Source organism: Oryctolagus cuniculus, chromosome 11, assembly GCF_964237555.1.
Source record: "Oryctolagus cuniculus chromosome 11, mOryCun1.1, whole genome shotgun sequence".
Lineage (NCBI taxonomy): Eukaryota > Metazoa > Chordata > Mammalia > Lagomorpha > Leporidae > Oryctolagus > Oryctolagus cuniculus.
The window spans coordinates 22,144,695-22,168,663 of NC_091442.1; the positions used below are offsets into that span (position 1 = coordinate 22,144,695).

The 23,969-nt window shown below is 57.4% G+C and overlaps 1 protein-coding gene across 17 annotated transcripts in view; it reads right to left on the bottom strand.

Moving 5' to 3' along the window:
- Positions 1-23,969, bottom strand: part of EPB41L1 (erythrocyte membrane protein band 4.1 like 1) — a 128,046-nt gene that overhangs the window by 86,514 nt on the left and 17,563 nt on the right. The gene's annotated exons all lie outside the window — the stretch shown is intronic.

The following is a 23,969-nucleotide window of genomic DNA, read 5'->3' on the forward strand; positions in this document are numbered from 1 at the left end:
CTGCCAGCCTTTAGGGTCAGGGAGGGCCAGCCTCTGTGTCGTGGCCGGGAGAGCGGCAAGCCAGGGGTCCCCCAGCCTGGCCGTCTGGGCTCTCTGCCTCCCCACCCAGGCCCTCTGGGGAGTCCAGTGTCCCGGCCCGCACGGAGCCAACCGTCCTGGGCTGGCTCTCTGTGGCTGCACCAGCCAGTCAGCCCAGGAGCTAGAACAAGATCGTGCCAGCCACTGGCAGAGAGGCAGCTATAAATCCAGGGAACTATGATTAGAAAGCAAATTACAGGCCTCCCTCGGTAGGTTTCCAACTCACAAAAACTTCCAGGCCGTCAAAGGGCTCAGAGTTTCCAGAGAGCGGGAGAAGAAAAATGTGATGGGGCGAGCAGTGGGAGCTGCGCCACCGGCAGGGAACGTCAGACAGGCGGGAGGGGCGGCCACCAGGGGGCAGCACGCCGCCAGGTGAACGGCGGCCTGCGCGCAGCGGGGCGCTCCGACACGTCCTGGCCGTGAGACTCCCAGCAAAGCATGAGCCTCTGCGAGCCTCCATTTTTCTCAGCTTCTAATTGGGAATTATTCCATCTACCACACAGAGTGGATGTAGGGATTGAGCGAGGCAGTTCGAGGGTTCTTTAAAAAATTCCTGGAAAATGTCTATTATGAAAAAGTCATACATGGACTTCAAAAATTTTTGCACCACAAAAATTTATCCTTTAATTCAATTTTTCACAGGTTTTCTGAAGCAGCTCACAGATGGCAAGTGTGTTACCCATTTCCTGGCACAGAATAAGCACACAATAAATAATAGTGGTTTTTTTTTTAAGTGCTAATGTGGGATGAGTGTTTGTCACAGCAGTTAAGACACTGCCTGGGGGCCAGCGCTGTGGAGTAGGGGTTAAAGCCCCCACCTGTGGTGCCAGCATCCTCTATGGGCATTGGTTTGAGTCCCAGCTGCTCCATTTCTATTCCAGCTCTCTGCTATGGCCTGGGAAAGCAGTAAAAGGTGGCCTAAATTCTTGGGCCCCTGCATCCTCGTGAGAGACCGGGATTGAAGAACCTCCTGGCTCCTGGCTTCAGACTGGCCCAGTTCTGGCCATTTGTGGCCTTCTGGGGAGTGAACCAGCAGACGGAAGACCTCTCTCTGTGTTTCTCCCTCTCTCTGTCTGTGACTCTACCTCTCAAATAAATATATAAATCTTAAAAAAAGAAAAAAAAAAAAAAGACGTTGCCTGAACACCCACATCTATATGCGGGTGCCTGGGTTTGAGTCCCAGCCCTGGTTCGGATGCAGCCTTCTGCTCACGGGCACCTTTGGAGGCAGTGGGTGATGGGCCAAGTCCTTGAGTCTCTGCCACCCACATGGGAGACCTGGATTGAATTCCAGACTCCTGGCTTCCGCTTGGCCCACACCCAGCTGTTGGGGGAGTGAAATAGCAGATGGAATAACTCTCTCTCTTTGCCTTCCAAATAAATGAAAACAAACAAACACACAAAGAAGCTTAAAAAGAAAAAGTGCTAACCATATAGTGCCACAATTCCACTGCTGGGTAAACCACCCAGAGCTGAGAGCAGGGTGTTCACAGCCGCATTATCCACAACAGCCAGGAGAGGGCGCAATAGCGCATCCACCCCCAGGGGAATAGGCGAGCAACACGTGGCAGACACAGACAAGGGAATATTGTTGGGGCTGCGGAAGGAAGGAGATTCTGATGGAGAGCATCACGGAACCGTCTGAGTCTCGGTGTCTTCATCGGTAAAGTGGGCATGACCACAGCACCGGCCTCACGGAGTTCTAAGCGAACTATGCAATGTTGCAAGGCAGGTGCATTGCAAGTGGCAATGCTGGAAAACAAAAGTAGCTGTCATTACTCCGTGTGCTTAGGCCTCAGGCAGGCCCCAGGCCCCCAGACAGAACTCCGCTACTGCTTCTGTCCACCTGCAGTCGTTGGCGCAACGCAGATGCCAGACCCGGCCCCTGGAGAGAACCAGAGGCCTGGCAACCTTGCCATGACCTTGTAGGCAGAGCAGGAAAGGCGTGGCACCGACCCCGTGGTCGTGGACTCCTGTTCTCAACTCCCCGGCTGAGCGGCTCTGCAGATGCTCAGCGGGACGCAGCCTGTGCTGGGATAACAGAAGCAACCAACGTGGCCGACTCAGCCACCCAGCGGCCTGCACCAGGGGCCGAGCCCCGACCCCCGACCCTGCAGCCTTTGCAGACCACCGGGGCCTAGAGACACGTGGGCGCCCAGCTACGTTCACACCATGCACCAGCAGTGACACCTGAATGCAGCCCAGGACCACGGAGCTCCCTGTCCCACTGGAGGGGCCGCTGTCCTCTGCTGTCCCTGTCTCTGCCGCAGCCAGTTTGACAGTCAAATGTCAACAGTCCGCCCCCAATTCCAGCAGGCGGCCTTATGGAAAGAGCGAGACAGATCTGGGTTCAAATCCCAGCCCCACAACTTCCTTTATTTAGTAGAAGACAACGGGGCAGAGGCGGAGAGCTCGGGTTACGGCGTCTCTGCTTCGGTCTTCTCTTCTACAAAGCCTGTCTCACCTGTCACTCAGGCACAGGATGAGACAGACAGGAGCTGGCTCTGCTCTGGAGGAGGCAGCCGCTGAGTGACAGCTGTGGTGCTAGTCTTATTTATTTATTAATTTATTTGAAACACTTACTTATTTATTTGAAATGCAGAGTTACAGAGAGCGAGGGAGAGACAGAGAGACAGAGATCTTCCATCTGCTGGTTCATTCCCCAAATGGCTGCAACAGCCAGGGCTGGGCCAGGCCAAAACCAAGAGCCGGGAGCTTCTTCCTGGGCTCTGGTGTGGGCCACCCTCCACTGCTCTCGCAGGCCATTAGCAGGGTGCTGGATTGGGGGAGCAGCCGGGATTGGGACTGCAGCGTCCCGGGTGGTGACTCTATCTGCCACACCACGGTGCCAGCCCTGGTCATTCGAATCTGTAATGCCACGATCAGGAGATGCGTGACCGTGGTGTTTCAGCAGACGGCAGGAACTTGCCTTGGTCTGAGTTCCAGCTCGCTCAGTTCCCTTCAGGAATCTCTGGGTGTGAAAGCTGACCAGGGCCCCACTGTACAGACAATGGAGTCGAAACCCAGCTCAAGGTCATGGGGCAAATTCACGAGAGCGCTGAGCTATACCCCAGATCTCTTGATTTCCCCCAGCCTTAGTCCCGGGGGCCAGCTAACTGCCCAGTGCCACGTTTGTACGCGGACTTGAGGGGAGGGGACGGTGACCTTTTGGGTCCCAAATACCAAAATGTAGCTGACCTCAGCCAGAACGGGACAGGGGCAACCTCGCGGCAAGCCAGGCCAGAGGCAGGGTGGTGCCCCGTGCCGGCGGACCAGGCCAACTGGGCCGGCAGCCAGAGTGGCGCCGTCGGCACAGCTCAGGGCCCTCTCACCCGCCACATAATAAAGTAATTATGGGATTAGGGATAAAATTAGTCACTTGTGTAATTATTTTCCTAAGAACAAGAGCAGAAAGGGCCTTTTTACAGAGCTGCTCCTTGGCCCTCCCGAGAGTATTCAAGCAGAGATGCAGATGAGCACGCGCGCGCACACACACACACACACGTGCACGTGCACGTGCACACAGCAAGGGCAGTACATGGAGGGGGCACTGGCCCTCCGTGGCAGGGCCTCCCAGAGGGTCTCTCTCCCCAGTGTTTGCCTCACTGAACACCATCGCAAGTCCACTGCCTCCCTGCCGGGCCCCTGCCCGCGGAGTCCTGTGGGACAGTCCCCAGCCACAGCGTCTCAGGCCCAGGCTGCCCCGCGTCCCCTTGATCTTGGGGGCTGCTGACACAACAGCGGCAGGACCTAGGGGTCCACTAAACCCAGAGCCATCCCTAGCATTGGCCACCGTGCTAAGCAGCATGTCCAGGTCCTTGTGCCCAGAACCTGTGAAAGGGTCCCCCCACAGGACCACAGGGAGTCAGCGGGTGCGACCCGTGAAGCACTTTGAGAGGGTGAGACAATCTCAGATCGTCCAGACAGAACCACTGCGATCACAGGGTCCTCGGAAGACAAAGAGGGAGGCAGGGGAGGCAGAACCAGGGACGTGACAACAGAAGCAGAGAGTGGGGACCGGCGCTGTGGTATAGTGGGTAAAGCCGCTACCCGCAGTGCCGGCATCCCATACAGACGCCGGTTCGAGTCCCACTGCTCCACTTCCGATCCAGCTCTCTACTAATGGTCTGGGAGAGCAGTGGAGGATGGTCCAAGTGCTTGGGCCCTTGCACCAGCATGGGAGACCCAGAAAAAGCTCCTGGCTCCTGGCTTTGAATCAGCGCTGCTCCAGCTGTTGTGGCCACTTGGGGAGTGAACCAGTGGATGGAAGACCTCTCTCTCTCTGCCTCTCTGTAACTCTGCCTTTCAAACAAAATAAATAAATCTTTAAATAAATACATCGTCAAGAAGCAGCAGCAGAGTGGAAGAAGGCTATGGCCAAGGGACCCGGGCAGCCTCAGAGCCTGCCCTTGCCACTCCACCTGCGCCAGGTTGTCAGCCCCCTAAGGCCGCTTTGCAAACATCCGCCCCCCAGAACCCCAGGGGAACACAGCCGCGTGTGTCGAGCCACTGGGTGTGTGGTGTTTTGTAGCAGCAGCGTCAGGAGCTAACACAGCTGCCTGAGGAGGGAACCAGGGAGTCCACCTGTTCCCGCAGGTTGAAACCCTCAAGGAAACGCCCACCTCAGCCCAGGGAGACCCTGGGGCCCAGAAGCCCTCTGAATATGCCTGCAGGAAGGGGCCTGGCTGGGCCCCCGCTCAGGCTCGCGTGGACGTGGGGCACCCGGGCGCAGGCTGTGTGCTTACCCCGCCACACGGCAGGTGAATCACTGCGCGGCCCAGCCCCCAGCTGAGGAAATCGGCTCAAGGGTTAGAGAAGGGCCTCCGTGAAACTAGGCCGCCCCCTCCGCGCTGTCCCGCCTCCCACCCCAGGGGGAGCTGGGGGAGAAATCGAGAACCCTGCCTGCCCTTCACCCAGACGCCGCGGGCTCTGGGCACGGCCTGAGGAGCGGCCACAGCTTTGGGCCAGAATCCCCCCAGGGAGCCTGCCCAGTCTGAAATATGGCCAGGGTGCCCTTAGGCTAAACCCCAGAGCCCAGCCACCGCCAGACGTCCAGCCACAGGAGAAGGGATGAGCAGCTCACGAATTTCGGGGCGTTTCTCTGTACCAACACAGGCTCCGGCTCCGACCTCGAGCTAAGTGGACCGGGAGGGTCATGGCTGCGCAGGGCAAAGCAAAGCAGATGGTTGGAAGGAAGCATGCCAAACCCCCAACAAGTCTGGAGTGATTCTTTTTCTCTCCCTATTTTCCAAAGTCTCTGTACTGTGTTATTACTTTGTAATTAAAAAAAAAAAAAAGAAAACAGTCTTATTACAAACAACAACAGGGTATCTGCAGAACCCTCAGGAAGCCACACACTCGGCACTCACGCCAGAAGGAGCAGCAGGCAAGAGCCGCGGCCAGGGAGGCACAGAGAAAGCAGGGGCGGCGGCTAAGGGGGCTTCTGCGGAGCGTGGCCCGAGAGCCACTGGGGACCCCGGCCCCTCTGCCCCCACCCAGGCTCATTCACAATGCAAACCAGGTGTCCAGAGGATCTAACGCTTGACCCGTCTGTCCCCATTCTGCAAGGAGGGGCCTGAAAGAGGGCCCCTAGCGTCCCCAGGAGCAGCGTTTACAATGCAAATCAGGCACCCATGGGAAGCAGTCATGCCACCCCCCAGCCCAGCCCAGGCAAAGAGGCGGCCCTGAGCACACGGGCCGGGTGGGGATTTCCTAGCGTCTTCAGGGTGGGGCTGTCTTGATCACACCAGCTGGGCTTCCAGGAGGACCTACGTATCTCCCATAAACACACACAGAAACATAGACACACGCACAAATAAACATATGAACAGATCCAGACACACATAGACACACAGACACATAGACACACATACATAGACACACACACATAGACATACACACAGATACACATGCACAGACACACACACACACAAATACATAAACATACACACACAGACACAGACACACACAAAAATACATAAACATATGCACAGATACATACACACACATAGACACAGAAACAGACACACACACATACACACAGATACACATACACACAGACAAACACACATAACCACATAGATACACAAATACATAAACATACACACACATAGACACACGGAAACATAGACACACACATAGACATACACACACAGATACACATACACACAGACACACATACACAAATACATAAACATACACACACATAGACACACATAAACATATAGACACATGCACAAATACATAAACATATGCAGATACATACACACATAGACACACAGAAACATAGTTACACACATACAGGCATATACACATAGATACATAAATACATAAGCATACATACACAGATACACAAACATACACAGAGACACAAACGGACATACTCACATACACAAACACACATATACACCAATAGACACACAAATATATAAACATACACACAGATACACAGACATACACAGAGAGACACACACAGATACACAAACATACACAGATACACAAATACATAAACATACACACAGAGATACATACACAAACAGAAACATATAGAGACAAACACACATAGACATACAGATACACAGAGACACACAAATACATAAATATAGATACACAGATACATCACACAGAGACACAGATACACAAACACACAGATACAAAAACACAGATACACACAAACACACAGATGCATATAGATACACACATAGACATACACATGCAGATATACACACAGACACACAGAGACACAAATGGACACACAGAGACAGATACACACCGACACAGAGAAAGAGACACACAGATACACATATGTACACACCCACAGAAACACAAATGGACAGACACAGATACACAAATACACAAACACACAGGCACACAGACATATACGCACACAGACAAATGGACACACACAGGGGCTGGTGCTGTGGCACAGCGGGTTACAGCCCTGGCCTGAAGCGCCGGCATCCCATATGGGCACCAGTTCTAGTCCTGGCTGCTCCTCTCCCGATCCAGCTCTCTGCTATGGCCTGGGAAAGCAGCAGAAGATGGCCCAAGTCTTAGAGCCCCTGCACCCATGTGGGAAACCTGGAAGAAGCTCCTGGCTCCTGGCTTTGGATGTGAGCAGCTCTGGCCATTTCGGCCATCTGGGGAGTGAACCAGCGGATGGAAGACCCCTCTCTTTCTCTGTCTCTCTCTCTCCATGTCTCTCTCTGTAACTTTGTCTTTCAAATAAATAAATCTTTAAAAAAAAAAAAGGACACACAAAGATACACCCATATAAAAACACAGACACGCACACACAGACACACACAGATACATTCTATACAAACACACAGACATATGCACAGAGACACAAACTGATATACACAGATACACATAGACACACACATACATATACACCCACAGAGACACAGACACACACAGACACACACACAGGCACAGGCACACACACTTGTCCTTGGGCCCATCACTCAGCCTCTCCAAGTCCCTTAGGATCTGGCCTCCTTGGCAGAAGTCACATGGCCCGCCCAGGGTCACCTCCCCAGGAACGCGTACGCACCCCTGCACACCCCCGCCAGCCTTTTTTCCTCTCCTGAGAGCTCCCTTTCCTCTCTCCCTGCCCACCTCATCACAGACCCCAGGAAAGCCTCAACTACTATTCAGGTGTGACTTCAATGTCCCCTCCCTGCCCCCACGCGCCCCTGACAGCCAATGGCCAAGTCCAGGCTGCTGCCTCCTTCGCCCAGAGGTGGAGGGAGGCTCCGAAGGCCAAAGGCCTAAGAAGCCCCCTCCGGCCCTGAACCTGGTGACTGAGCGACTCCCCGATGTCCCCATCACACCCCATCCTAAGAAACTGCCATCGCAGACTGCAGCAGCCAGCCCAGGGCAGGGTCACCCTGCGGGCCAGCCAGTGGCAAGGAGCCCCACTGGGCTAGGACGAGGCCCTCACTGATCGGGCTCTACCCTTTCCCGCCAGTCAAGTCAGTCTCATCTCTTGGCTTCATGTTCAATGCATCTGAAAAGGGCTCCTCTGAGGTCCCTGGGGATCTTAGAAACGTTACGCACACATCAGCGCCGACACCCAGACATCGCCCGCCCAGGGCAACGCTCTCTTCTCCCTGCATTCGGCCCTGCCAGGAAGGAGCAGCATGGAAGGCCAGGCACGTGGCACCACGGGCTGGGCGCTCCCCGTTTCCTTGCCTCTTTTTTTTTGGGGGGGGGTGGGACTTGGGCCTCTCATGTGACAGGCATGTCCTCTCATTTAACCTTGGCAATGACTCTGTGAGGAGGATTATTCCTGTGTTCTAGCTGTGGGAGGTACAGCTAAGGCCCTCCCAACGTCACACAGCCAAGTCAGACCTGGAAGCCAGGACTGCCGAGCCCCAGGGTCTTCGGGCTGCCCCTTCCCACCCCAGCATGCTCTGCTCTACACACAGCCGGGTCCTGCTGCAGGCTGGCTGCAACCCCACCCCCCACGTTGCAACCGGCATCTTACAAGCACACTTGCAGGACAGAACACGGTCAGAGCCTTGCAAGAGGCCAGCTGAGGGCTCCGGAGGGTCGGAGAGGAGGGGACCGGTGCTGTGGTCAGGGACAGGCGAGCTGCAAGGACTGCATTTGTACAGGCAGAGAAACAGAGGCGCAGGGAGGAGACATCTGTGGCTATGTCGGGGCTGGGATGTAGGCCCCCTGATCTTGGATTTGCTTTCCTGGACCTAGAAGAATGAAGTGTATGAAGCAGAGGCTGCCTGGGATAAACAATGAGTGAATGAACGAGGGGACCCAGTCCCTCTGGGCTGCAGACGTGTGCACAGTGCTTCCACGGGGACCTCGCTCTAGTCTCTCACCCATAGCAGGTGTAGGCAGAAACCGGGTCCTTCCATTCACCAAAGCTCAAGCGCTGCCAGGAGCCAATCGGGGCACAGAAGGAGGCAGAAACTTGGGTTCCCTTGGCAACGCAGACAAAGGCATCTTCTCAGCTCTACAACCAGTGGGAGCAGGGATGTGGACCGCACTCCCCCACCCCCGACCCAGGGGGCCCTCCCCTCCCCCTCCTCAGCGGGGAACCAGTTCAGGCCTCCAGTCTTGCCCCGGGCCTATTCCAGAGAGCCGGCCAGGGTGGGCCCTGGGGTTGAAGGCTGACAAGGGCAGTTGAGTCCTCCCCGGTCCGCTGGGGTCCATGCAGATGTTTTCAGTTCATCATCCTGGACCCCTCCACGGAGGCAGTGCCAGCTGTGGAATCCCAGGAGAGCCTAGGCCCAGGCCTGGCGTTCGTGCACAGCTGGGCCAGCGCACGTGCCACCCCCCTTCTCTCGGGCCTTGCTCTCCCCACCTATGTGGGCACTTGGGCTGGTTAAGCCAGGACCCCAGCTCCCTGTCTACACGCACCCAGCAGAACATTCCACTCTCTGGGATCGCCCCTTGGAAGAAAATCACAAGAAGACTGGTGCGCTCTGAGACACAGCTACCCACAGGCCAGGCTCCCTGTCCCCCAGTCCTGTCCCCAGGAGGCTTGGCAGTGTCCCCACAGAGGGCCACTCATCCCCAGTGGGGGAAGCAATCACTCACAGATTTTACAAAGATTTTCCACCTCAAGAGCCACAAGAGAAAGAAAGGTTTATCAGGAAGCGTCTCAGTTCCCCGAGAAGTCTTAAGTGCCGGCATCAAACCGCACGCATTGTCCGCCGCTGCAACCCTGCGCTCCCCTCAGCCGCTCCGGCAGCCCCCACCCCCAGGACTCGGCTCCCACCCCCACTCAGCAGGCCCTGTGCTCCAGATCCAGCTGCTCCCCACCGCGGCTCTCTCTCTGGTCTGTTGCCATCTCACTTGCCCATGCCTGCGCGGGAGCCCATCTTGCCTCACCGGGCCACACCCGCAGCCTGCCCGGGGGTCACCTGGCCTCCAGCCTTGCCCTCCTGTCCCTCCGGCCCAGCCAGAAGTCTCGTCCCGTCCACAGCACAGGGGCCTGAGTGCCCTCACCCTCAGCACTCCAGATGAAGTCCCAGCGCCTGGCCCGGTGTTCCCGAGCTGCAGGATCTGGGCCCACCTGTGTGCCCCTTGCTTCCTGCGGACTCAGCACGCGAGGCAAACTCCTGCCAGGCCGCAGCGCCCCTGCTCCGTGCCTCTGTGCTTTCTCGTGGCACGGGTGGTTCCCCTCGCCTGCTGTGAAGCCAACAGCTCGCGCTTCCTGGTGTCTGGTAGGGGCGGGGCTCTCGGGGAGGGGGAGGTTCTTGCAGACTTCATGACGCAGGTACCACTAGCAGCCTCTTTACACATGAAGACAGAGGCAAAGACGTGAATGAACCCGGCAGAGGTCATATGGTTGGTGAGAGGAGGTGTGTACATAGGGGCGCCTAGGTCACCCCTACCCTCTGCCCCACAGTGCAGCAGCCGGAGTGGGGTCAGAAGGCAGAGCCGTGATTGCCTCCCCCCACCTCCCCACCCCCGTGCCTTCTCCTCCCCCAGGCATGTGGGAGTGGCCTGTCTCTGACAGTGACACCAAGGAGGGCCCAGCCAAAGCCTCTCCCTAATGGGCAAATAGTGCGGCCACTGTAAGTGCACAAAGTACACTAATGGGACAGCAGCGACGCAGTCACCGACTCTGAAGAAGCGCAAACACTGTGGCCTGGCACCAGGGGCCGGGAGCCGCACCAGCTCATCTGTTCAGCCTTAACTGCCCACTGCGTCACCCCCACCCCCGCAGGCCTGCTGCAGGCACCATCAATTAGTGGGGATTTGTCACCCCTGCCACGTTTATTCCCCTAAAAAAGCTGCCATTTACCGAGCACCGGCCAAGAGCCTCGCTCTCTCTCCCCCGGGCTCTCAACCACCCTCTCTGGTTTCCTCACAGTTCCTCCGTCCATTCATCCCTTCAGAAACCACCGAACACCGACCGAGTGCCACGCAACAAACGCAGGATTCTTTTTTTTAGACAACTACAGGGGTGCGAGCTAATTAAGCAGCGACATTCAGGGGAAGCAGCCCAGGCTGCAAAAAGCCAGAGGAAGCGTTCTGAGCAGAGGGAGCTGCACGCACGGGAGACCTGGGATGGGGAAGACTCCTGTGCCTGGGGTGACCGGCCGGGGCCAGGTCCGTGGCCGCAGCTGGGAGGCAGGGAGGCCATGGTAAGGAGCCTGCATTGTATTCTAAATGCAGAAGAAAGACACCGAGTAGCACGGTCAGACCCGTGCATTACAAAGATCACTCTGGCTGCCGCTCCGGAAGGAGGCTTGAGAACACAGATTATGGATGTAATTACACAAACGACCTGGCAGGTGCTGGTCCAGTAAGAGTCAGCCCCCTTTGGCTTCCCTGCCAGCCCCTGCCCAAGGCTGAGACTATCCTCTGTGACTCCTGTTTCCTCTCCCAGTCTCTACACTGTCAGAACCGAGCTCTCCTGTGAACAGGGGATCCGTGTTAGGTAGGGAACGTGGCCCAGGCCGAGGACACCACTTGCCCAGTGTCACTCAGTGCAGCTGCGGCAGCGGTGGGATGTTCCTGCCTTGACCTGGACCCTGGATCAATCTAAAGGTCAAGAGGAAGGGGAGGCCGGCGCCGCGGCTCACTAGGCTAATCCTCCGCCTTGCGGCACCGGCACACCGGGTTCTAGTCCTGGTCGGGGCGCTGGATTCTGTCCAGGTTGCCCCTCTTCCAGGCCAGCTCTCTGCTGTGGCCAGGGAGTGCAGTGGAGGATGGCCCAGGTGCTTGGGCCCTGCACCCCATGGGAGACCAGGAGAAGTACCTGGCTCCTGCCATCGAATCAGCGTGGTGCGCCGGCCGCCGGCAGCCATTGAAGGGTGAACCAACGGCAAAAGGAAGACCTTTCTCTCTGTCTCTCTCTCTCACTGTCCACTCTGCCTGTAAAAAAAAAAAAAAAAAAAAAAAAAAAAAAAAAAAAGAGGAAGGGGAGGCAGCAAGTGTTTAGAACTTAACACTGGGTTCTCCTCCACCCTTGCTCCGAGCGCAGCATGGATACACTCAGAGCCAGGTTCTCGGTCCACTGTGGGCTCAGGGGAAGTGGGGAGGAGGAGGTTTAGGTCCATCTCTAGGTGTGCTCTATCCTGCAGCCCGAGCCAGGCAAGGGCAGGCCACAGCCGAGAGAGAGCACTCCCATGGAGACTGGGTACCTGCTAGGATGTTAGCTGAGCCTACCGACATCCCAGGAAGCCAGCAAGGCCGCGGTCCTCGTGTTACCCATCTGGAGCCCAGGGCAGTCAGTGCTGTGTGATGTGCTCAGGGCGTGGAGAGAAAATGACAGAGCTCTCATTGGAACCACAGCATGCAGCTTGGGGTCTCTGAGCCCAGCACCCCATTGTACAGATGAAGACGCTGAGGTCCTCCAGGGATGGGGTGCACACACCATCCCATACTGAGCAAGCAGTGGAGCCAGGGCTAGGAGTCTGTGTGACTTCCGCTTTAAGGGGGGCAGGGCTGAGCCTGGGATTTGGAGGCGGGGGTCAAGGACAGGACAGCTCTGCCTCCCCAGGCTATGGCCCCCAGCTCCCAGTCCTCCCACTGCTCATGGGTGTGGCAAAACCTGCCAAACCAGTTCCCGGTGCCAGGGCCAAGTGGCAGAGCCTGGAGCCGCAGGGTGCGTGGGAGGCTGCAGACACCAAATACCAGGGGCCAGGGAGGACGCAAGAAGGCTCCTGCCTGCCAGCCCCGGCCAGCGGACACCGCCTGGGGACAGAACAAGTGCTCGTGGCTCGTTCACAGGCCTCTGCCCTCCACTTCCATTCCTGCTCTGGACACTCGGCCTGTCGCCTGCCTGTCACTTGGACAGGAGACCCAGGCACCAGGGAAAGGCTGCAAAGTGACGGAGAAACACTTCTCCCCTCTCAGCCACCCTCTGCCTGGCCAGGTTCTCCCGCGCTCTGCCCTTCGCCCACCCCGGTCTCAGCGAGCCAGGGCCAGAGACTGCGGAGAAGCCGGTGCCCTGCAGAGGGCGCACCCGGAAGGCCTGGGGGTCAGTGTAGACCTCAGGAGAGCTGCCCTTCTTAGGCTTTGGCTTTCTGGCCAGTCCTTGGCAGGGCTCGGGCAGCACCATGGTTTCGGGGGCCGTGGAGGTCCCTGGCAGGGCTCGGGCAGCGCCGTGGTTGCGGGGCCGTGGAAGTCTGCTCTCATCCTGCCTCCACTCCCGCCCTCCCTGCCTCCTACCCCTCAGTGTGAGGGCCTCTACGGGACAGGCCTGGCTGGTGTGTCTCATGCTGCCTTAGGGAAGCCTGCAGGAGACCCCAGGCCAGAGTGGGAGGGAGCAGGCGAGCACACCCTATTCTCCCTAGCACCCAAGGCCCAGCCTGGAAACTGTCCCCAGGGCCTGTAAGACCCAGGAGCCAGCTGCTAGGCTCAAAGGGGCCTCGGCATCAGCCTGGGCTTCTGAGGGCCGGGCAAGTAGGAGGAGGACCAGAGGGATACAGGGCCTGGCCTGAGGTTGCATGGTGCGGTCACGCTGAGGAGGGACCGTGGGCCATCCCTGACCCTCAGCTCAGGGCTCCCAGCACAGTAGAGGCATTTTTCCAAATTCAGAATCAGGTGCCCTCGGAGGCACCACGAGACCCCTTCCTCACTGGCCCTTGGGGACTGCCTGGGAGCGGCACTGAGTCCTGCCACTCTAGGCTAAGCAGGCGCTATCTTAGTGTGCTGGGGCGGTAATAAAATACCATAAACCAAGTGGCTTACAAGCCACATAAGTTTGCTCCTGACACTTCTCGAGGCAGCAGCAGGCTCGGGACCTGGTGAGGCACGCTCTGTGGTGCACAGACGGCCCCTTCTGGCCTGTTCTTCCTGCACACAGTGGCGGGGCTGAGCGAGCCAGCGGTCTGGGGGCGCTTTTAGAAGGGCACTCGTCCCGCTCATGAGGGTGCAGACATCACGACTTAATCACCTCCCAAAGGCTCCATCTCCCAGGACCATCACTTGGGGCTCAGGATTTCAACACATGAATTTGGGGGGGACTCTAACACCCAGACATCACAGGCGTTCAGCGGCTGCGGTCACCTCTGTATCCCAGCACACGGACAGTGCCCGGCACACGGTGGGAACTCGGTGAAAACGTGCTGACTAAATGAAGACTCGCCGTGGCAGCGGCTGCAGGCAGGCTCCGTCTCCAGAGCCAGGCGCTGGGGTGAGAGGCCGGAGGGCAGGAGGCAGACACCAGGTGGGAACTAGGAGTCCGGCTGCCTGGGTTCCAGCCAGGTCGGACTGAACAAGCAGAGAACGTGGGCCCGCAGCCTCGGGAGCCCAGGCCTACAGACGAGAGGCAGGTTGTCCCCAGTCACACACTGTGTGGACTCCCTGGCTGCCGTGCATCTCTGAGACCTGGCGAGGCTACGAGACCCGGCCCTGTATGGATGGAAATCAGGGTGTCATAACTGCCCCCCGTTTCCCTGTCAGTGCTCAGCCAAGTAGGAAGATCTGAGCCGAAATCGTGGCTGGGCCACCAGGCCTCTCAAGATTCCCAGTGGAACTTGTAGAACTGAGTTGGTGACTGGCTTTGTACTCAGCACACATCCAGCGATAGCTGGGGACGCAAGTGCAACCCAACAGGGATGAGTAATAACAAGACTGCTGCCGTCACCAGCCCAGCTGGCCCCATAACTGCCCCAAAACGTAAATATCAGGGACCATCACCACGATGTTTCCAACGACACTGCAGCTCCTGCACCTTGTGAGCACCGACTGTGTGCCAGAGGCAGCGCTAAGTATGTTGCCTGCGCTATGTGTGTGGGCTCTGCAGCCTCTGAAGGAACATGTCTCATTGTGCCCATCTTACAGATGAGAAAACTAAGGCAGGCCGGCGCCATGGCTCACTAGGCTAATCCTCCGCCTTGCGGCGCCGGCACACCGGGTTCTAGTCCCGGTCGGGGCGCCAGATTCTGTCCCGGTTGCCCCTCTTCCAGGCCAGCTCTCTGCTGTGGCCCGGGAGTGCAGTGGAGAATGGCCCAAGTAGTTGGGCCCTGGACCCCATGGGAGACCAGGAGAAGTACCTGGCTTCTGCCTTCGGATCAGCGCAGTGCGCTGGCCGCGGCGGCCATTGGAGGGTGAACCAACGGCAAAAGAAGACCTTTCTCCCTGTCTCTCTCTCTCACTGTCCACTCTGCCTGTAAAAAAAAAAAAAAAAAAAAAAAAAAGCTAAGGCACAGAGAACGAAGCGGCTTATCCAGCTTCATACATGGCAGGTGGCAGAGCGGGGTCTAAACCTCGTTTATCCTGGGTCTGGACTTTAAGCTCTCTTTTTATTTATTTATTTATTTATTTATTTGAAAGTCAGAGTTACACAGAGAGAAAAGAAGAGGCAGAGAAAGAGAGAGAGAGAGAGAGAGAGACAGAGAGAGAGAGGTCTTCCATCTGACGGTTCACTCCCCAAATGGCTGCAAAGGCCAGAGCTGCACCAATCCAAGGCCAGGAGCCAGGAGCTTCTTCCAGGTCTCCCACGTGCAGAGAGCTGGATGGGAAGTGGAGCAGCCGGGGCTCGAACTGGCGCCCATGTGGGATGCTGGCGATGCAGGTGCAGCTTCACTCGCTGCCCCACACGCTCTTTTCTTCTGCCAGGACAGGGGAGTGTTGTGGTTTTTTGTTTTTTTTTTACTAAAAATATTTTTAATGTTTATTTCTTTTCATCTATTTGGAAGGCAAAGAAAGAAAGAGGGAAATCTTCCATCCACTACTTCACTTCCCAAATGCCTACAACAGCCAAGGCTAGGCCAGACTGAAGCCAGGAGCCCAGAACTCCATCCGTGTCTCCCATGCGGGGTGGTGGCAGGGGCCCAAACACTGAGCCATCATCTGCTGCTTCCCAGCATGCATCAGCAGGAAGCTGTACTGGGAGCAGAGGTGCCAGGAGTTGAACTGGCACTCCAACATGGGATGCAGGTGTCCCGAGTGGTGACAGCCGACTGGGCCAACAGTGACCTCACACGTCATCGTACTAAAGTGACTCCCAGGGTGGGTTTTTTGCCTAGTGATTAAAACGTGGATTGAGATGCCTGCACCCCGTGTCAGAGTGCCTGGGGTCAAGTCCCAGCTCTGCTCCTAATCCCAGCTTCACCCTAGTACACATCCGGGGAGACAACAGGTGACGGCTCAAGGAGTTGGGTCCCCGACACCTACAGGAGAGACCCAGGTGGAGGTCCCGGCTCCCAGCTTCCACCTGGCCCTACCCCAGCCATTGCAGGTATTAGGGAGTAGAGCAGCAGGTGGGAGATCTCTCTCCCTCTCTCTCTCTCCCTCTCTCCCTCTCTCTCTCTCGGATGATATTTTTAAAATGTGAATCCCCATTCACCAAAGCCTGGTGTGGCCCTGCAGTGTCACCGTCACTTCACAGACCTTGGTCGTGATAACCTGTGAGGCGGGGAGGACCGGCTGGTTTTGTTGCCCCCATCTGACGAATGAGAAAACGTGGCAGCCAGGTATCCCATCCACTGAGCACAGAACACCAGGAACACACAGGACTTTAGAGACTGGATCCAGAGGAGGCAACTGAGCCCCAGGGGAGAAAGGGACCTGCCCGGGACGTGCATGCAGACCTGTCCCACACTACTCTCTGCCTGGTCCTTGGAAGGCAGCGCGGGCTGTTGTAGCCAGCCAAGCCTGCCTCCATTCCCTTCACCGCACACACACCCTGCTCTGCGTCCAGGGCTGGCTTCAGCTGGCCACTGGAGTCAGCGACTCCCCTGGATCTGGATCTTAGGGTCCCCATGGACCAAAAGCGATAACCTAACCTTGGCCATAGACCACAGAGTAAGTCCTAGCCCACTCGGCTTCTGCGAGCCAACACAGGGATCTCGGTGCCCTGACTCCCCGGCTGGCGGTAAAGGAGGCACCGGCGCTTTGGCTTCTTGAGCAAGACCACTCAGGACACAGCCCTGAGCTCCTGTTCAACCGAGACCATTCTTGGCCAGGTTTGCCCTGTGCTCTAGACCGAAGGCACCCTCGCTGACGCTGGATGGGAGCCTCCAGGATAGACCTGAGAGAGGAAGGGACCTGCTCAAGTTCACGCACAAGCTGGTGAATGGCAGGGCCGGCACTCGAGCCAACACTCTGGCATCACCAGCACCCTTCTTGGGCCCTGTCTGCAGCATCACATCAGCATGACCTCAGGGCCCACCTCCAGTCTGCCTCCTCCAGGAAGCCTTCCCTGATACCCGGCTGCCTCTCTTTTCTCTGATCTCGATCTCTACCCTCCCTTCCCCCATAATGCTTTAGTCCCGGTGACTCTCCAGCCACGGGGCGGGAGCTCCTGCAGCACGGCTGGACCTGGCGCCTTTCTTCCTTTGTGCTCAAGTGGTTGAAGGCTTGGCAGAGCCTCAGGCTTTGGATCCTGCCTCCTCCAATGCTTAGGCGGAGTCTGAGATCTTCTGTGCCACAGTCTCCTTCTCTGTTGACTAGGGATAATACCATTAGTACCTCTTAGAGCGAGGACTAAAGGAAGTTAAGAAAGACAGACACAGATCACTTACGCTCATGCCTGCCGGGGAGCAGGGACTCACAGTGTTGCTGACTGCCTCTACCCCGTGATCGGGCCACGGCCAGGACAGCAACACCAGGGGCTGCCGCAGGCCGAGGAGGGCTGCTTGGGGCAGTGAGGCAGGCACTGGCCCTGTGTGGGAGGCAGGCCACTGGGCTGGAGTCCAGCTGCAGCGGGCTCACCGTAGGACCAGAGTCCAGCTCCAGTGGGCTCACCGTGGGACCGGAGTCCAGCTGCAGCAGGCTCACCGTGGGACCGGCTCAGAGGCAGGCAGTGGGAGCCTGGTGTTGAAGAATGGGCTGAGATGGGCTTGCCCCGGGTGAGGGCAGTGGGCAATCTATCCTCTCATTCCTCTCCTGCTTCAAAGTAATCAGTGACCCTCGTGCCCTGCTGAGTCAAAGCCAGCTCCTGCGTCAGCGCAGGCTCGAGGGCCTGCAGGCCCAGCTGCTCCCACCTAGGCCCCCTGCTCCCACCTTGCCCTTTCTTGCAGCCATGCTTCACAGCCTCTCCAGGAGTCCGCAGTCACCCTCCCGGGCAGCCCCGCCCTCCTCTCCCCAGGCCTGGTCAGGACCCCTTTGGGCAGCAGCAGCCCGAGTGCACCTCCCCACCAGCACCCATCACACCATACTGTCAGCACTCGTGACTTCAACGCGTCTCCCCTAGACTGCTGGAGGGCAGAGCTGGGCCTCATCCCACTCCTGTCGGTCTCACCGCACGCCCAGCAGCAGCACAATTACAGAAGGGTGCTTGGTCAAGTTCTGCACAATCAATCACGGGTGGATGAGACAGCATAAAAGTCTATTCCAACTCTTAACGCTCTAATTCAACTGCCCTCCGTGAGTCACTCAACCTTTCCAGGCCTCTGTCTCCTTATCTGTTAAATGGGAATCATTACTCTTGCCTCTTTCTCAAGGCTGCCGTGAGGCTCAGACAAGCCCAATCAGATTCTCTGCTCATTAATGCACCGATTCACCTTTTAAGCACCTACCATGTGCAAGGCATGCTCTAATTGGATCCCACTTATTCCTTTTTTTTTAATTGGAATACAATTCACATGCCATAAAATTGCCCACTTAAAAACACAGAACTCAGCGGCTTTTAGTGTATCGACAGAGTTGGGTAACCATCCCCACTGATGCCAGAATCCCAGTTATTCTTTCTTTTTTTTTTTTAATTTTTATTTTTTTGACAGGCAGAGTGGACAGTGAGAGACAGAGACAGAGAGAAAGGTCTTCCTTTGCCGTTGGGTCACCCTCCAATGGCTGCCGCGGCCTGCGCGCTGCGGCCGGCGCACCGCGCTGATCCGATGGCAGGAGCCAGGAGCCAGGTGCTTTTCCTGGTCTCCCATGGGGTGCAGGGCCCAAGCACCTGGGCCATCCTCCACTGCACTCCCTGGCCACAGCAGAGAGCTGGCCTGGAAGAGGGGCAACCGGGACAGAATCCGGCGCCCCAACCGGGACTAGAACCCGGTGTGCCGGCGCTGCTAGGCAGAGGATTAGCCTAGTGAGCCGCGGCGCCGGCCAGAATCCCAGTTATTCTTAGCAAGCGCTGAGCTGCAGCCCCCTTGGGAACCTAGGACCCGGGGTCTGGGTTGGGTCAGATGGCATTTTTTTGGGGGGAGGCCCAGAATGTTCTTGGGTCCATTTCTCAGGGGCAGAAATGGAGTGCAGGGAAGCACTCAGGACACGGTACGCTCCACTCCACGAGACGAAGTCGCAGACAATCCTGGGGAAAGCCTGTGCCAAGCCCCACCCCTCCAGCTGCCCTAAAAGCAGATCCAGCGGGTCCTGGCCTCAGTTTCCCCATCCACTCCCTGGACAGCTTCCAATACGTCACAGAGCCCCCCACCCCAAACAGATGGCTGATGAGAAGAGAAAGGCTAGCCTGCTGCCTCAGCTAGACCGGCAGGAGTCATCGGGCTGGATTTGGAGAGCCCTCAAGCCCAGCACTGGTGAGGGAGGCTGTGCTGTGCAGGCCTCGGGAAGTCTGGATCACGGGGTGGGGGGCCCTGGAGCTCAGGAGGCACCAGGAGGACAGCCTAGGGTGGGGGTCCCACAGCTGTTAGCACTGGGCAGCAGAAACGAAGATCAGAATTCCCGGATATTGGCTTCTGCCCGCCACCTGCCAGCCGCATGACCTTACAGAAGTCACTCACCATCTCGGACCACACAGACCCACTCGCACGTGGAGAGAAGCAGACACCTCTCCTGCCTCACCTCTCAGGGGTCTGGGGAATCAGCTGAGATGAGGAACGGACAAGCTCTCTGCGGGAAAAACGGAGCGCTGACTCAAGAGCACGCTGACTCCAGACTTGGTGTGAGTCAGGTGACAGGGCCGTGGAGTCGGAGAGCCCCTCACTGAGAGAATGCTCCTGCTCTTCTCTGCCTCAGGCCCCCTTACAGAAGTGCTGGAGCCCCACCAAGAAATCCAGGGCCACCAGAGACAACAGGGAGTCCAGAAGGAAGCTGAACAGCTGGCCTTACCTGGGTGACATTCCTGGGGCCCCTCAGGCTCCCAGGCACCACCAACCGAGGGGACATGATCTGCTACCACGAGGGGGGAGGCTGGGGGCAGCCAGTGTAACTCGAGTCAGCATCTCACAGCCATTGCTCCAGTAGGAAGAACCCACCGGCGAGGCCAGGAGCGGGGAGCCGCTTTCCACCCCTCCTCTGGGAGATAATGACACAGCCACCTCGGGTGTGACAACGGCGCTCACATCACTGTCCTCCTCTGAACCTCAGCTTACTCATCAGTAAAACGGGGTGACAAAGCCCCCATCTGCTGTGAGTCCAGCTCAGTAATCGCTGTCACTCTTCTATCCTGTGAGTCACTGGGCACTGACGCTGGCATCACACTCACCCCCTAAAGGCACATTAGGAACAGAGCCAGTCCTCTGGGGGACTATCCACCTTCTGACGGAGTGGAGATGAGTGGAGGAGGGAACAGGAGAAAGGAGCCCGAGGCCCGGGCTTCAGCTGCTGCCCGGGGAGATGGGGCACTCTCTCTCACCGAGGCTGCTAGAAACCACCTGGCTCCTGCAACCCCGTGCTGTCGGGAGGAAGGGCTACTCCCTGCCCAGTGGACCAAAGGGCAGCACTGCTCCCTCCACTGATCACCAGAAGGAGGGGAATGAGTGCCCGGCGGGCCTCTCCACCATACAGATGGGGCCTGCCCTCCTCACATCTGGGGGAAAAAGCAAGGACTGGGCTCCTGTGTTCTGCAGAGAACAGCATGGAAGGCCGAGGTCCCTCTGTGAGGCCCGAGAGCACAGCCAGCCATTGGCCCCACAACCCCCAGACTTAACTACCCCTCCCTGAATCCAATGTCCTCACCCTAGCTCCCTTCGACCTAGACCAAACGTCCCTGCCCCTCTCTCTCCTTTGAACTTCAGCTGCGCTCCACCTGTCCCTTTCAATGGCAATTTGCATGCTACCTGTGTCACAGTGGCACCTGCATGCCTTTCTCCCCCTCCAGGCACAGGGGAGACAGCGGACATTTCCAGCCTGGGGTAACGCACGACCCTCCCCAGGCTTCAGTTTGCTGAGGAGAACCCAGGACTCCGTAGGGCTGCTGCAACTGAGCGGGACACTGCACAGAAAGCGTTCGGCACGGAGCCTGGCACGAAGCAACGTGACCTGCTGCTGCTGGCGACCTTGGTTAGGCTCCTAGGTGACTCCTGAGACACCTGCCAGAGCCATGCACTGGCTGGCTGCATTTGCATGAGCCAGACCCGTGCACAACCTGAGGAAGACCTTTCTGGCACGCAGAGCAGTGCAACGCGGGCCTGTGCTGCCTCGGAGGGTGGAGAGCGCCACGTGACAGAGGCACACAAGTGGATGCAGGGAGCCATTTGGCCCATGGAACGGAGGCAGGAGACAATGAGCTCTGAAGCCCCAGCTCCTCCTCTTACTCGGTGTGCAGCCCTAATGTAGCTGTGCCTTGGTTCCCTGACCTATAAAATGGGAATACGAATAGCAATAATGGTGTCTACCCAGAGGACCTCATGAAGATTAAGCGAAATAATACAAGTACAGCGATGGAAGATGCCCAGCCTGGCGAGAGGAATTCAGCAGACACTGGCTATCACCATCATTGCCGCTGTTTGCATTCCCCTCCCTGAAGAGGGGCTTCGTGGTCCCTCACAGGCCAACAAGCTGGTCACATTCCTATAAGCCAGGACTCCATAAACATTCTAGCGTGTTCTTGCAGCCTGTCACTCCCCCTACATCCGGTGGTGTCCCTGCCCACGTTAAGTGAGCATCTGACCTGACCTGGCCCTGGCCACTCAGAATCTCTCTTTCCTCCCAAAAGCAACGACTGAGCCTATCAGAGTCCTGCCTTGGACTGACATGTAGGGATTACAAGAAAAATCGTCTCTTCTCTCGGTCTGGGTTGCTAAGCGAGGGCAGTGGGCAACTCAAAGGGGAGAGCCAGCAGCGATGTGGCAGAGACAGAGGAGGAAGCCGTCTCCTCATCCTGCCATCGGACGAGCCGCCGCAGGATAACCGAGATCGGGTCTGTGCTGGCCACGGGCGAGGCCAGGTGCACGCCAGGGTCGGAGCGGCTCCTGTGCACTCAGGCGCAGTGCCCAGGCTCCAGGTTGCCATGGCGTTGACCGAGCGCATTCTCAGAGTCGTCCCGACCCAGTGCTCTTTAGGCGCTGTTTCCTGGAGCCCTGAGGATGTCACAGGTCGCTGCAGAAGCACCAAGGAGCAGAGCGCCACAAGCTGCACAAGACTCGTGATAGGCTGGCCCCACGGAGGACGACCAGCTCTGCCGCAAAGGCTGACACGAGATGCTGCGGGCCACAGGGATGTGGGAAGCCCTGCTCTAGCTGACCCTGGCAGCGCGGGCTGACCCAGCCTTCCGCATTCTACGGGAGGTGACGAGTAACGAGGACCTGAATGTGGGGCTCCGGACTCGCAGGCCGCGTGACTTCCCCGCAGCAGGCTGCCTGTAAAAATCCAACCTCTCTCACATTTCCTGGCTCCCTCAGTGCACGGATGGCGGTTAATACTCAAGTCTCATCTTTCCCGGCTCTGACCCCTATGGCATCGCCTGCCTTGGAGCCTCGCTCCCTGGAGGGCTTCGGGACGCCCGAGGAACGTGGAAGAAACGGAGGAACTGCTGTCTGGCTCCGCCGCGCTTCCCCTTGCCGGGCCCCTCCTCTCCCCGGCACGCATACCCCGAATTCCCCTTCTCCCCGCACACTTGCCCAAATGTCAGGGAACAGCTGGGCAGGCCCCCTCCTGGGAACTCCTAATCCACCTCCTCTGCCCTGGCTGCTCCGGGCTCTGGACAGAGGATTCCTTGTTCCCAGTGCTTCCTGTCCCGAGATCTCCGTGGGGCCCACGTGCTGGCAGGAAGGCGCCAAATCACTCCTCTCAACTCCACTAAAGCCACCCCTGCCCCACCACTCCTGAGGGCAACACGCCCCTGGCTCTGGCCCCCATTCATTCTACCTGGCCCCGCTGGGCTCAGCCCCACTCCACTGCTCTTTGTCCCTCCTCCCAACACACACACTCACACTCATACACACACAGCCCGGAATCACCCTTACACATATATATAAACACACACATACACACTCGCACACATACACACACATATACCCACACACTCATACACACACACTCACCCCAGAATCACACACACACACACCCCAGAGTTCCCCAGGAGTACAACGTCACATCAAACTGACACTGAAAACCAGAGGACTTTAGAACAAAGACATCATACCCTGGCACTTGTGCCTTACTAATTAAACCCAATGACACTCGCACGTTGTGTGGTGGTTTCTCAATCAATATTACTGCGCTGGCTTGGCTCCCACTTTCTGCCCTTATCCTGTCAGTGTCACAGCACCTCCGAGTTACAAAGAGGCTTTGACGGGTCCTGGGCCGGCAGGGTCTCTGGTACTGTCTGGGGGCTTCTGGGAGCTGAGAATTTGCAAAAAAAAAAAAAAAAAAAAAAAAACCACAAAACCTAAAGGGTTCTCCAGCCCTACCCCAGCTTCTCCTGGGGCTATAACCCTGTAGCTGTTGTGTACACTGAAGTCTCACAGGATTCATTTGAAAGGGGATTTTCCCTGCTGAAAATTTTGAAAACAATTCATTTGGCCTACCCTGCCTTCCCCCACTCCTGCCCCACAAGGTTGATAAGACCCTGAGGACAACAGAAAGGAAGGTCACACAGGGTTAGGACTCAAATACCCTCTCCTGAATCTAGTCCACAGCCTAGGAGTGGTTAAACACAACAAACAAACAAGTCAAGGGCCCCAGGGCCAACAGATTGGGCTTCCTGGCCCAACGCCCACGTCACCGGCCACGGCTAAGCACGAAAAGGCAAGCCTGTGTCTAGCAGAGTGCTTATCCAGTATGTATTTCAGCCCCTACCTCAGAACAAACCCAAACCAGGGAGAGTCCTTTCT